General features: G+C 36.2%; 1 pseudogene across 1 annotated transcript in view; it reads right to left on the bottom strand.

Annotated features, from left to right (window-relative positions):
• The window catches only part of LOC308687943 (B-cell receptor CD22-like), a 72,643-nt pseudogene extending 63,175 nt beyond the window's left edge, over nucleotides 1-9,468 (bottom strand). Inside the window, exons 1-4 of the transcript in view lie at nucleotides 9,228-9,468; nucleotides 8,887-9,129; nucleotides 5,649-5,884; nucleotides 4,937-5,191 (exon numbers count right to left, since the gene is read on the bottom strand). The product of the transcript in view is annotated as a B-cell receptor CD22-like (transcript). The remainder of the gene's footprint in view (nucleotides 1-4,936; nucleotides 5,192-5,648; nucleotides 5,885-8,886; nucleotides 9,130-9,227) is intronic.
• Nucleotides 9,469-12,561: the final 3,093 nt, after the last annotated feature.

Below are 12,561 nucleotides of genomic sequence, written 5' to 3'. Positions count from 1 at the left end.
TAATTTTTATTTTTTTAACAAATGACATTTTACTCTGTTTATTAATGTTTTTACTCCACATCTGTGGAGGATTTATGATATTTAAAATTTATATAAATTATTTTTTTAAGTAGTTTTTTAGACAAAAACAGCTTTTTATGTAAAATTCACTTTATAAAAGACCCAAATTTCTAAATTTCATTTATGGAGATTTTTTTTGTATATAAACCTTTACATTACATTTATTTATAGACATTTAAAATATATGATAAATCCTCCAAAAACTGCACAGATGTGGAGTAAAAACATTAATAAACAGAGTAAAATTACATTTGTTAAAAAAAAAAAAAAAAATTATTCTGTTACAAAATGACATGTTATTGCCTGGGGTCTCTAGAAAGGGTTGAGAGCCGTACGAAGTTTTATGCCATTTGGACAAAGAACAACATTTTTTTTAAATGTAATGTTTAGAGGATCTTGATGGAAATCAGTTTTACTGGATCTAGAACTGAAGAATCGGGTGTTTGGTCACGAGACTCGTGTGTCTTATACTCTTAATTAGGGCTGGGCGATTTAAATCACGATATTGTTATGGGCATCTCATCAGTAAAGCCGGTTCCTTGATTAGTAGTAAATCACCATCACCTGCTTTCAGATGGAGCGGCATTTACTACAAAGAGCTAGCCTGGCAAGCCAGACCTACATCAAGATGTTAGGTCTGGAAACTCACCATAGTCACGGCTCAATCCGAGGGGCGGGATAAACGGCTGTCTTTCAAATTCCCTCTGCACGCAATAGGACAGCGCTTCAACCAACCAGAGCGTTTTCCCAACAGCGGAGCTTAGTTGATAGATTCAACTTTTGCCATATCTGGCCGGCAAACCGACGAACACATCTTCCTTTTTTTAAGAATGACTTAAGTGCCGTTCTTTGCTCTTTTCTCAAAGAAAAAATTAACTCCAAGTCCTCCAGAGTCGCGGCCAAAGCCGATTCGAAAGACCGTTGTTCTCCATCAGCAGCCGCCATTCTTTGTTTTCAAGTAGCAGCAGCCAGGTAACCGTCGCAACTCTGTCGTGTATGTTAAGACCGCCCCCGCCTACTCTATACACAACGTGATTGGCCTGACCCAATCTGGGTTTTTGCAGCGAGAAGGTTTATTGAGAGTTGCTAGACGTACCTGGCTGCGAAATACATTTTGCTGCCGCTAGGGTGCGTCTAGATTTCTAGGCTAACAAAGAGCCGTAGTTAACTGACAAGCTGAGCCATATCGCATTAATATCGTGGATGTATCGCCAGCGATATTTAATGCGATATGGCTCAGCTTGTCAGTTAACTACGGCTCTTTGTACACAGCGAAACATCCAGTGTTAAATTAACACTCCTGGGAGTGTATATGAGTCCACACTAGGGCTGGGCGATATATCACGCGATATTGTTATGCGCATCTCATCAGTAAAGCCGGTTCCCTTGATTACTAGTAAATCACCATCACCTGCTTTCAGATGGAGCGGTGTTAAATTAACACTCCTGGGACGAATGTGTTGCCTGGGGCTGTGAGTGTATATGAGTCCACACTCAAGAGTGTAAAGTGTTAAAATAAGAGTGTTAAATTAACACTCAAGAGTGTTAAAGGTAATGAGATAATTAAGTGATTAATTTAGTGATGATTGAGCATTATTGAAGACACCTGATGTTAGCAAGCAGAATCACTGAAGAAGAAAATCACAAATTGTAAGTTACCATTATTGTGATGGGTGTTTGCTTTAGTTGGGCTCTAGACCATTATATGTTTACTTTAATATTTACTGTTGTTTGTCTGCTGTTATTGATTTATAACAGTTAAATGATCAAAGTAAAGTGTGATCTGATAGTGTTGGTTATGATTTGACATAATCATGCTATGATCTGAAAAAGAAAACTTATTGAAATAGTTTGGTTTGATTTGTTAGCTGCAGTTTTGTGATTCTTCAGCCTATGATTATCAGTACTTTACTTGTAAATCAAAAGTATTTAATAAACATTGCCCTGATCAAAAGACTTTCAAATGAATTTATTTTAGAAACTCAGACATCAATTATCAGCCTGTGAATCTCAACAATGGTGACCATAATAAAGCATGTTGCAGTGGCTGCCACCAATCACAACTCATTAATGGCTCCCATCATGCATTGCGGTATGAATAAATTATGATCTGAATTGGCTATGTAATTTACTTTTCCTAATTGAATATTCTGCTTGTCACCATTGTTGAGATACATTGACTGAATCTTGACGTCTGTGTGTGCTTAAAAAAAAAAGTTTTTTAAAACAACTTTTAAGAAATTTTTTATATTATATTAAATATTCTGGGCATTTGTGCTGCTTCACAGTTATGCTGAAACCAACAACATACATCAAAGTCAGAAAGAAGGATCTTAATGAGTTCAGTGATCAAGTTCAAATGATGATTGTCATAACATAACCAACACCATCAGATCACTTTTTATTCTTGTTCAACTGGCAGTTATAACTCAGATACAACAGCCAAACAAAGTCTAAAGTAAACAGATAAGGCTCAAGAGCCCAACTAAAGCAAACACCCATCACCACAATGGTAACTTACAATTTGTGATTTTCTCCTTCTGTGATTCTGCTTGTTAACATCAGGTGTCTTCAATAATAGTCAATCATCACTAAATTAATCACTTAGTTATCTCATTAACTTAAACACTCTTGAGTGTGGACTCATACACTCCCAGGAGTGTTAATTTAACACTGGATGTTTCGCTGTGTACAAAGAGCCGTAGTTAACTGACAAGCTGAGCCATATCGCATTAAATATCGCTGGCGATACGTCCGCGATATTGATGCGATTTGGCTCAGCTTGTCAGTTAATTACGGCTCTTTGTAGTAAATGCCGCTCCATCTGAAAGCAGGTGATGGCGATTTACTACTAATCAAGGAACCGGCTTTACTGACGAGATGAGCATAACAATATCGTGCGATATATCGCCCAGCCCTAGTCCACACTCAAGAGTGTTTAAGTTAATGAGATAATTAAGTGATTAATTTAGTGATGATTGAGCATTATTGAAGACACCTGATGTTAACAAGTAGAATCGCTGAAGGAGCAAATCGCAAATTGTAAGTTACCATTATTGTGATGGGTAGTTGCTTTAGTTGGCCTCTGACCCTTTTATGTGTACTTTAGATTTTGTTTGGCTGTTGTAACTGAGATAAAACTGCCAGTTGAACAAATAATAAAAAGTGATTTAATGGTGTTGGTTATATTATGACATTCATCATTTGAACTTGATCACAGAATTCATTAAGATTCTTCTTACTGACTTTGATTTATGTTGTTGGTTACAGCATAACTGTGAATGTGAATAAATGGGCAGAATTTTTTGATGTAATTTAAAGGATTTCTTAAAAGATGTTTTTTAAAAAAAATCATTGTTTTAGGCACACACAGATGTCAAGATTCAGTCAATGCATCTCAACAATGGTGAGGAGCAGAATATTCAATGAGGAAAAGTAAATTACACAGACAATTCAGATCACAATTTATTCATACCGCAATGCATGATGGGAGCCATTAATGAGTTGTGATTGGTGGCAGCCACTGCAACATGCTTTATTATTGTCACCATTGTTGAGATTCACAGGCTGATTATTGATGTCTGTGTTTTAAATTAATTTATCTGAATGTCTTTTTGATCAGAGTAATGTTTATTAAATTTGAATTATAAGTAAAGTACTGATAATCATAGGCTGAAGAATCCCAAAACTGCTGCTAACATGTCAAGACTAACTATCTCAATATGTTTCCTTTTTCAGATCACAGCATGACAATGTCAAAACGTGGCCGACACTATAAGATAACATTTTACTTTGTTCAGTTAACTGATATAAATCAATAACAGCAGACAAACAACAGTAAATATTAAAGTACACATATAATGGTCTAGAGCCCAACTAAAGCAAACACCCATCACCTTAATGGTAACTTACAATTTGTGATTTGCTCCTTCAGTGATTCTGCTTGTTAACATCAGGTGTCTTCAATAATGCTCAATCATCACTAAATTAATCACTTAATTATCTCCTCAGCCCTAAATGCCGCTTCATCTGAAAGCAGGTGATGGCGATTTACTACTAATCAAGGAACCGGCTTTACTGACGAGATGCTCATAACAATATCGCGATTTAAATCGCCCAGCCCTACTCTTAATATCTGTGTACGGCTCATAGCGGCTGTAGGAAACATCTCTGCATGCAGGAAAACACTGTGAATAATTGAGATCATCTCACCTCCTTCATAGCAGATCTTATGTTCATCCTTTTAGTAAGACTGTCAGAAGAAAGATGAATAAACAACACATTTAACGCCTCAAATAACTGCAATTTCAGGATTCAAACAGAGATGGCGACAAAGAGGCAAAGCTTACGCACTACCGCTTTAAATGTAACACTCAACCTAAATGTAATACAGTAATTCTTCATAAAAAGAGAGGTAGATTTTTTTAAATGAACTTCTTACCAAATGTACATCACAAAAGCACCTGATGCTCCACCGAGTAAAACACCAACACAAGCAGCAACACCGACAGTTACAGACGAGAAACATCTGACTGCTGAAATACAGATACAAACACACACCAATGTTTAACAGGACTAGATCAGACAAAATATACTGACAGATAAGAAAGTAAGCAGGAGTATGTGGTTAAAATACAGAATATGATTCATAATGGACTGATGGACACTGAGACACTCCTGGGTGGGTCTAACAGAAAGAAAAAAAAAACGAAAAAAAAAAAACCCTTTAACAATCAAATTAAATTTGACATCAGACTTATGAATCACCCTCCATTATTTCACCTGATGGACTGATGCAATCACAGGATTTATTGGATAGGAGGACCTGTGTCAAGTAGAAGGTATGAAAAATGAAAATATGATTAATAAAACTCACACATGACGTTTAAAGTCACATTATCAGAATATTTCTCCCCATGTTCATTGATGGACTTGCACTTGTATTCTCCACTGTCATCAGAGCTGATCTTTGAGATGCTGAAGATTCTTCCAGATCCTACAATCGTTCCTCCTTTAATCCAGCTGATTTCTTCAGGAGGGTTTGAGTCACTGATGCAGTTCAGAGTCACTGAATCTCCCTCCATTATTACACCAGATGGACTGATGGACACTGAGACACTCCTGTGAGGATCTGTAAAGACAAAAAGTGTAAAATGACATGCAGTGAGACAAATCATTGCACAAATAATCTTCCAGAACTGGTTAAAAATAAAGGCAGACTTACACATGATATTCACATTCACAGCAGCAGAAGTCTGAGATCCATGATTATTTCTAGCAGAGCAATGATAGTCTCCGCTGGCCTCAGACTTAATATTAGTGATGCTGTAGGTTTCACCAGATTGCAAAATATTCCTTCCTCCTTTAATCCAGCTGATTTCTGCAGGAGGGTTTGAGTCACTGATGCAGTTCAGAGTCACTGAATCTCCCTCCACTATTACACCAGATGGACTGATGGTCACTGAGACGCTCCTGGGAGGATCTAACACAGAGAAATATTGATATCATTAACAATCATGTTAAACTTAACATCACAGACGATGTTTTGAGGATTTAATGTCACAGTTACTGGACCATCATTAACTCACACATGACGTTTAAAGTTACAGTATCAGAGTATTTCTCTCCATGTTCATTGATGGACTTGCACTTGTATTCTCCACTGTCATCAGAGCTGATCTTTGAGATGCTGAAGATTCTTCCAGATCCTACAATCGTTCCTCCTTTAATCCAGCTGATTTCTGCAGGAGGGTTTGAGTCACTGAATCTCCCTCCACTATTACACCAGATGGACTGATGGAGATCACAGGTTTCACTGGAGGATCTACAGATGTCAGGTAAAAGTATTTATCAGAGACGGCTGGTGGAAAATGTTCTAGGAAAGGCTGCAGTTGGTTATTATTGGACAATTTCAGCAAACATCCCAGTTTAAATTTTCACTGTTTAATGCTCAAAGTTAAAGAAAAAGTTGAAACAAAAAAGTTAACAAGGAAAAACTATTCCGACAACAATTTGAGAGGCTTGAAACATTTGAAATACAGACAAATGTTTTACCAAGTTCTGGATTAAGTTTGAGGAAGATTTTTTTTTTTTTACTTTTCCTAATTTACAATGAATGTATATAGTGCAACTGCAAAAACTGAGAGGAAAACAAACCCTTACATTTGTTTAGAGATTTTTTATATATAACTACAATTTTAAAGCTTCCTCGATCCTCTGTCCTCTATGGAGAGAGAATTGTGTCTTTATTACATGCGAGAAAATAAATGATCTGAGAGAAAAAGTTATCACTGATAGCAAAAAAGCATTTCATGAGAGAAAAAAAAAATATTTGAGAGAAAAAGTTTTCATACCATTAGCAAAAAATAATAATATTTGAGACTAAAAAAAGTTTTGAGAGAAAGTATTTTCTCATAGAACATAAAAAATATAAATTTGAATTTTTTTTAATCATTTCTGAGAAAAAAAAAATCTCTCAAAATACTTTGAAAAAAACTCTCAAATATATATATTTTGCTATCAGTGTGAAAACATTATCTCTAAAAAAAAAGTGTTTCTCTCAAAACGCTTTTCTTTGCTCTCCTGTCAGGATTTTGCTTTCACTGTGAAAATTGTGTCATGGGCGGGGCCACGTTCCTATTGGCCAATCGGGTGAGCATGGTCTTGTCTTGGGAGTCGAAGTGAATCATTATACCATTGTTATGTTAACATACTCATATGTTACCATCGCATGACATTGTTATGCGCATCTCATCAGTAAAGCCGGTTCATTGATTAGTAGTAAATCGCCATCACCTGCTTTCAGATGAAGCGGCATTTACTACACAGAGCCGTAGTTAACTGACAAGCTGAGCCATATCGCATTAATTATCGCAGGCAATACATCCGTGATCATCTAAGATCACCGTGAATCATCTTACCCAAACATTGGAGTGTCCGTGCTCAACTAAGGCAGAGGCGGCATCTGTGCCGGTGAACCGAACAATGGTATTCAGTTCGACTCCCAAGACAAGACCATGCTCACCCGATAGGAACGTGGCCCCGCCCATGACACAATTTTCACAGTGAAAGCAAAATCCTGACACAAGAGCAAAGAAAAGCGTTTTGAGAGAAACACTTTTTTTTTTTTGAGAAAATGTTTTCACACTGATAGCAAAATATATTTGAGAGTTTTTTTCAAAGTATTTTGAGAGAGATTTTTTTTTCTCAGAAATAATTTTAAAAAATTCAAATTTATATTTTTTATGTTCTATGAGAAAATACTTTCTCTCAAAACTTTTTTAGTCTTAAATATTATAATTTTTTGCTATTGGTATGAAAACTTTTTCTCTCATTTTTTTTTCTCTCATGAAATGCTTTTTTTGCTATCAGTGTGATAACTTTTTCTCTCAAACTTTTTTTTTTCTCTCAGATCATTTTTCTCGCATGTAATAAAGACACAAATCACAATCAGTCACAAGTTCATATGTCACAATAATTTTTATTTATGCTTTACCTTTGTAGTTTAAATTAAATATATAACATATATCAACAGGACATCTTGCTTTATCTTTATTATGTATGAATTTCTTAAATAACCAAACTTTAACAACATAAGGGCAGATCCCTTGATCACAGCTGTTGATGCTTTGAAGTGACGCTCCAGTGATCAAGAATATTCCAATATACAAATAGAGCGCTTCTCATTTCTTATTTGTGTATCCTCGTTTCCTTTCCCCCTGTAGGATTCAAGGGAAGGTTGCAAGGATAGAAAATGATTTGTTATTTAACAAATCAGTGACCACGGGAAAAACTTTAAACTTCTCCCAGTTGAAAAAGACATACTGTTAAATGTATAAAAAATGTATTCAAGTATATTTGTATTGTACTAAAAACATACCCAGCTAACAGACTTCTTTTGTTATAAGAACGTTCTCCAAATATTCAGTGTTGATTCTGGGAACGTGAAAAATGTCCAGTTTTCTTGACGTTAGAAGAACGTGTTTTAAAAGGTATAATGTTCCTCAAACGTTCTTTCAACTTAATTTTAATTTAAAAGTCAACATTATAGGAACGTTGATTTCTAACATTCCAAGAACATAAAAATGTCCAGTTTCCTTAATGTTTCTAGAATGTTATTTAAAGGTTAGTGTGATATTCCTGAAACATTCTTTCAATCATCTTTTGAAAGAGTAATAAGAACACAAACTACAACTTTATTCAGACACAGCCTTAGATGAACTGAAGATAAAAGACATTAACTCTCTGAAGATCTGATTAAACAACTCCACCAACAGCATTACCAGCTTCACTTATTACTAACCAGACTGACTTTATTTCTGTCACGTCTAAAGAAGATCTAATTGAGAATTAGCAGAGGTTTAGATGTTGATGTCTTATTGAAAATGTTTCGTTTGAGGTCACCATCATGGAGATCAGTGTTTGCTTTAGTTGGGCTCTTGACCCTTGACTTTCTTTAAGTTTGTGTTTTTTCAGCAGTTGCAGGTTAAGAGTTTAAGTTTACAAAAAGCATCATAGAAGTTTAAGTTTATGAATATATATTTTACAAAAAAAATTCAACTAAAACTTAATCAAAAATCAAAGATAAATATCTGAACAAATTCTGAGACAAATTTTTGGTTGATATCTAAAAAAATAAAATAAAAATCAGTGCGATTTTTTGAGTGCAGTACCAAACTTTTCCACTAGATGACATCCAGACTCCTCTGGTGACCGTATAAGGACTCTTCGATTTCCAGTCTTAAGAATAGTGGTTAAAACATTTTTATAAATCATAAATTCAGATATTTATTCTTTGTAATGTTTGAAAAGTCAGTCTGTACTCACACATGACATTGAGCTGAACATCAGGAGAGATGTGTCCGTCTACAGCACAGCTATATCTGCCTGAATCCTCTCTTCTGACTGACTGCAGCAGGAGTTCATTGTTTCTGTCTCTTCTCTCAGTTAATGGCTGTGAGTTTCTGTACCAGATGAATGTTGCTCTGTCAGTCAGAGCGCAGCTGCTTTTACATCTCAGAGTGACTGAATCTCCCTCTGTCACTCTCTCAGGAGACTCCACCTGAAGATCTGAACACAACACACACATTATATCTAGTGCTGCTGTCATACACTGATTATTATTCAACATAATGCACAGAAGAAGAGATAAACCTCACCAAAGTCACCTGTGACAGTAAGAGTCACTCCTGGAACACCAGTCAATTTTCCACCAGGTCTATCAGTTGTGAATCTGAAATAGTACATGCGTGAATCCTTCAGTGTCACATGACTCAGTCTGACGGTGCAGTTCTGCTGTTTATCTCCCAGATACTGAAGCCTCTGACTGTATTCAGTGTCATTAGACAGATCTGGATGCTCAACACCCCACCACCTTAGTATTGGGCCTTTTGTCCAGAACGCATTCATGATCTTATATCCAGTAGTAGGGTATGTATAAGTGCATCTCATTATCACTGTTGAGTCCTTTAGTGCACAGATGTGTGATTGACTGTACCTCACACTCCAATCATCACTAGAAACCCCTGAAACACAGAATTCATCAAACTGTAAATGTTGTTTTATCTGTTATTTTGGGCCATGAAAACATGACAATACTTTATTACTATATGAAAACAGCGACTCATTACAGGAAATATAAGATAAATGTAAATAAATAATCTCAGTGTGAATTACTTTAAGACAGAGGAGTGAAGAGAGAACCAAGAAATCAGCCAAAAACAACAAGCTGCACAATTACAGTTTTTCTGAATTGCTAAAACACATTTCTTGAAACCATCACTCACTTTCTCAAAACATTAAACACAAAAGCAAATGTTCAAAACTCATTCAGAGAATCTCTGACTCTTCTGGCAAAATCAAACAATGCTTTCAGATCTTACACACATCAGTCAATATTAGAAACACAACAGATCATTCGTTAGACACTACATGAAGAATGGAGAACACAGAATACAAAGCATGCAGTTACAGGAGAAATATGTATTTATATATTGTAACAAAGTAAACAAATTTTGCAATTCTGTAATAAAGTAGTACTGACACCTGACAGTGGCGAGTGAATAAATACTGTATGCACTGCAAGTACTGTATAGTATTGCACTGAATATTGTATAGTACACTGTAAAAAAGAATACATTGATTTTATTAATATCTAATTAATAAAAATGAGGCAACAGATTACAAGCAATATTATCAATTAAATTTAACAAATTAGAATTGAGCAATAATTAATCAAATGAATTCCTTAAAGGGTTACTTCAGGATTTAGCATTAAGCTTTGTATTAGTAGAAAACCTGTAGTATTTTCGAATTACCATGCTTTCCCCCCTCATATCCCCCTGAGAGGAGAGATTTGTGTATTTTTTGTCTGGAAAAAATCCTCCGATGACGCAAAAATCGTCATTTTGCGTCATCGGAGGATTTTCTGTCCAGAGGCTAAAGACTACAGCCAGTAGATGGCGTTGTTCCGCATGTTTTCAACCCGCCCATACAGGGTGGGATCTCACTCACAGAATGTACACAGTATCAGCCGTCTTTCTTTGGAAGCTAAGCTAGCATGCTCTTGTTCTGTGGAGAAAGCTGAATAATAGGAGAAAGCTGAGTAAGTAGGGGTTACCATCTTCCTTTTCCCGGACTTGTCCGGCGGGCGAGACTGTTAAAAATGTCCGGGATTCGGCTTTTGCGTTCTGCGGTCGCCATTCATTGTTTACATGCACACCTCTCGTTTCAATCTAACTGAATTAATTCCGATCGGTGAATCTGACTGTAGTGTTTACATGAACGCTAAACAAGTGATCGGTTGATGTGCGTTTTAACATTGCTAAGAAAATTCCCGCTCCTCCGTGAGAGATGCGAGACCCGGCGCGTCTCAGTAATGAAGCCACCGGCCTCGCGCTGTTCTCCCGCGGCCGTCAGCCTCGTCCTACTCGCCACAGTAAACATGATGAATGGCGACTGTAGAACGCAAAAGCCGAATCCCGGACATTTTGGGTCTCTAAATCCCTGGCAAACTCATCACTTACTTAGGCTAGCCTTGTTGTTTTCAACTGTGCTCTCTAACCGGTAGGCGTGGCCTCCTAAGGCAGCGAAGCAAGTGCATTCTGGGAGTTGTTGTCTTTCATCCACATAAGCCAAAAATACATTTTCTGGCTTTTCTCAGTCTAGAAAGCTCCAAATTCAAAAATTTCTCCACATTTCTTCTACTTAAATGACCTATTTTAAATACACATTCATCTCCCCAGAGGTGAAGTATCCCTTTAAAAGTAAACCATTTAAAATGAGTAAAATGTACAAAATATATTTTATTGCCAACATTGAAGACACCTGGTGTTAACAAGCAGAATCACTGAAGGAGAAAACCATAATTAAAGTTACCATTGTGGAGATCAGTGTGTGTTTTAGTTGGGCTCTTGACCTTAAATTATTAACTTTAAGTTTTGTTTGGCTGCTGTACATGAGTTATAACAGCCAGATGAACAAAGACAAAAGGTGATCTGATGATGTTGGTTGTGTTTTAACATAATCATTATTTCACAATCATTAGACCTGAATCACTGAACCTCATATAGAATCCAATTTATGAGTCAAGTTAACTTTATTAACTACAGCAGTATAATATTTTTAGCCTTTTCAATGAAATCCAAATGATCAAATCAATAATAAAAAATAAATAAATATGTGTTTTTTTTTTTTTTTTTTTTTAGGCACAAACACACATCAAGATTTTGCGTATGAATCTCAGCAATGGTGACAAACAGATCACCTCTGAACATAAGCTCATTATTTATTCATGCAGCAATGCATGATGGGAGCCATGAATGAGTTTTGATTGGTGGAACCCAGAATGCACTGCAACATGCTTTATTATTGTCACCATTGTTGAGATTCACAGGCTGATTATTGATGTCTGTGTGTCTCCTTTTTATGGCGGAGAAACTTTTTAGAAATTATTTGCCTTACATTGTAAAAGTTAAAAAATATTATGCCGTACAAGGCCAGTGCTGCTATAGTTAATAAAGTAAACCTAACTCGTAAATTGGACTCTATGTGAGTTCTGTGATTCAGGTCTAATGATTGTGAATTAATGATTATGTTAAAACACAACCCACACCATCAGATCACCTTTTCTCTTTGGCCCCGTTCACACCGCAAGTCTTAATGCTCAATTCTGATTTTTTGCTCAGATCCGATTTTTTGATTGGCTGTTCACATTACCTTTTAAAATGTGACCTATATCTGATTGCAGTGTGAACTGTTTGAGGTTTCAAACTAACCCGCATGCGCAAAAGAACAATAACAATGACATCAGACGCAGCACGCGGTTGCATTAAAGTTCGGGAGGTTATGGAGGAAGTAAGCATATTCGCATTTATTTCAAAATGTTTGTGTAATGGAAGCCGTGAAATTAATGAGCAGGTGCTGAGGAGGAGAAGAACGAGGAGAAAGAGAGCAAAATTGGCTATTTTTGCCTTTTGCGGGTTTATGGCTGTAAATTCACTA

The sequence above is a fragment of the Scardinius erythrophthalmus genome, assembly GCF_964197995.2.
Source record: "Scardinius erythrophthalmus genome assembly, chromosome: 3".
Lineage (NCBI taxonomy): Eukaryota > Metazoa > Chordata > Actinopteri > Cypriniformes > Leuciscidae > Scardinius > Scardinius erythrophthalmus.
Note: the sequence above shows the minus strand (reverse complement) of the source record. Positions and strands in the feature narration are given on the sequence as shown.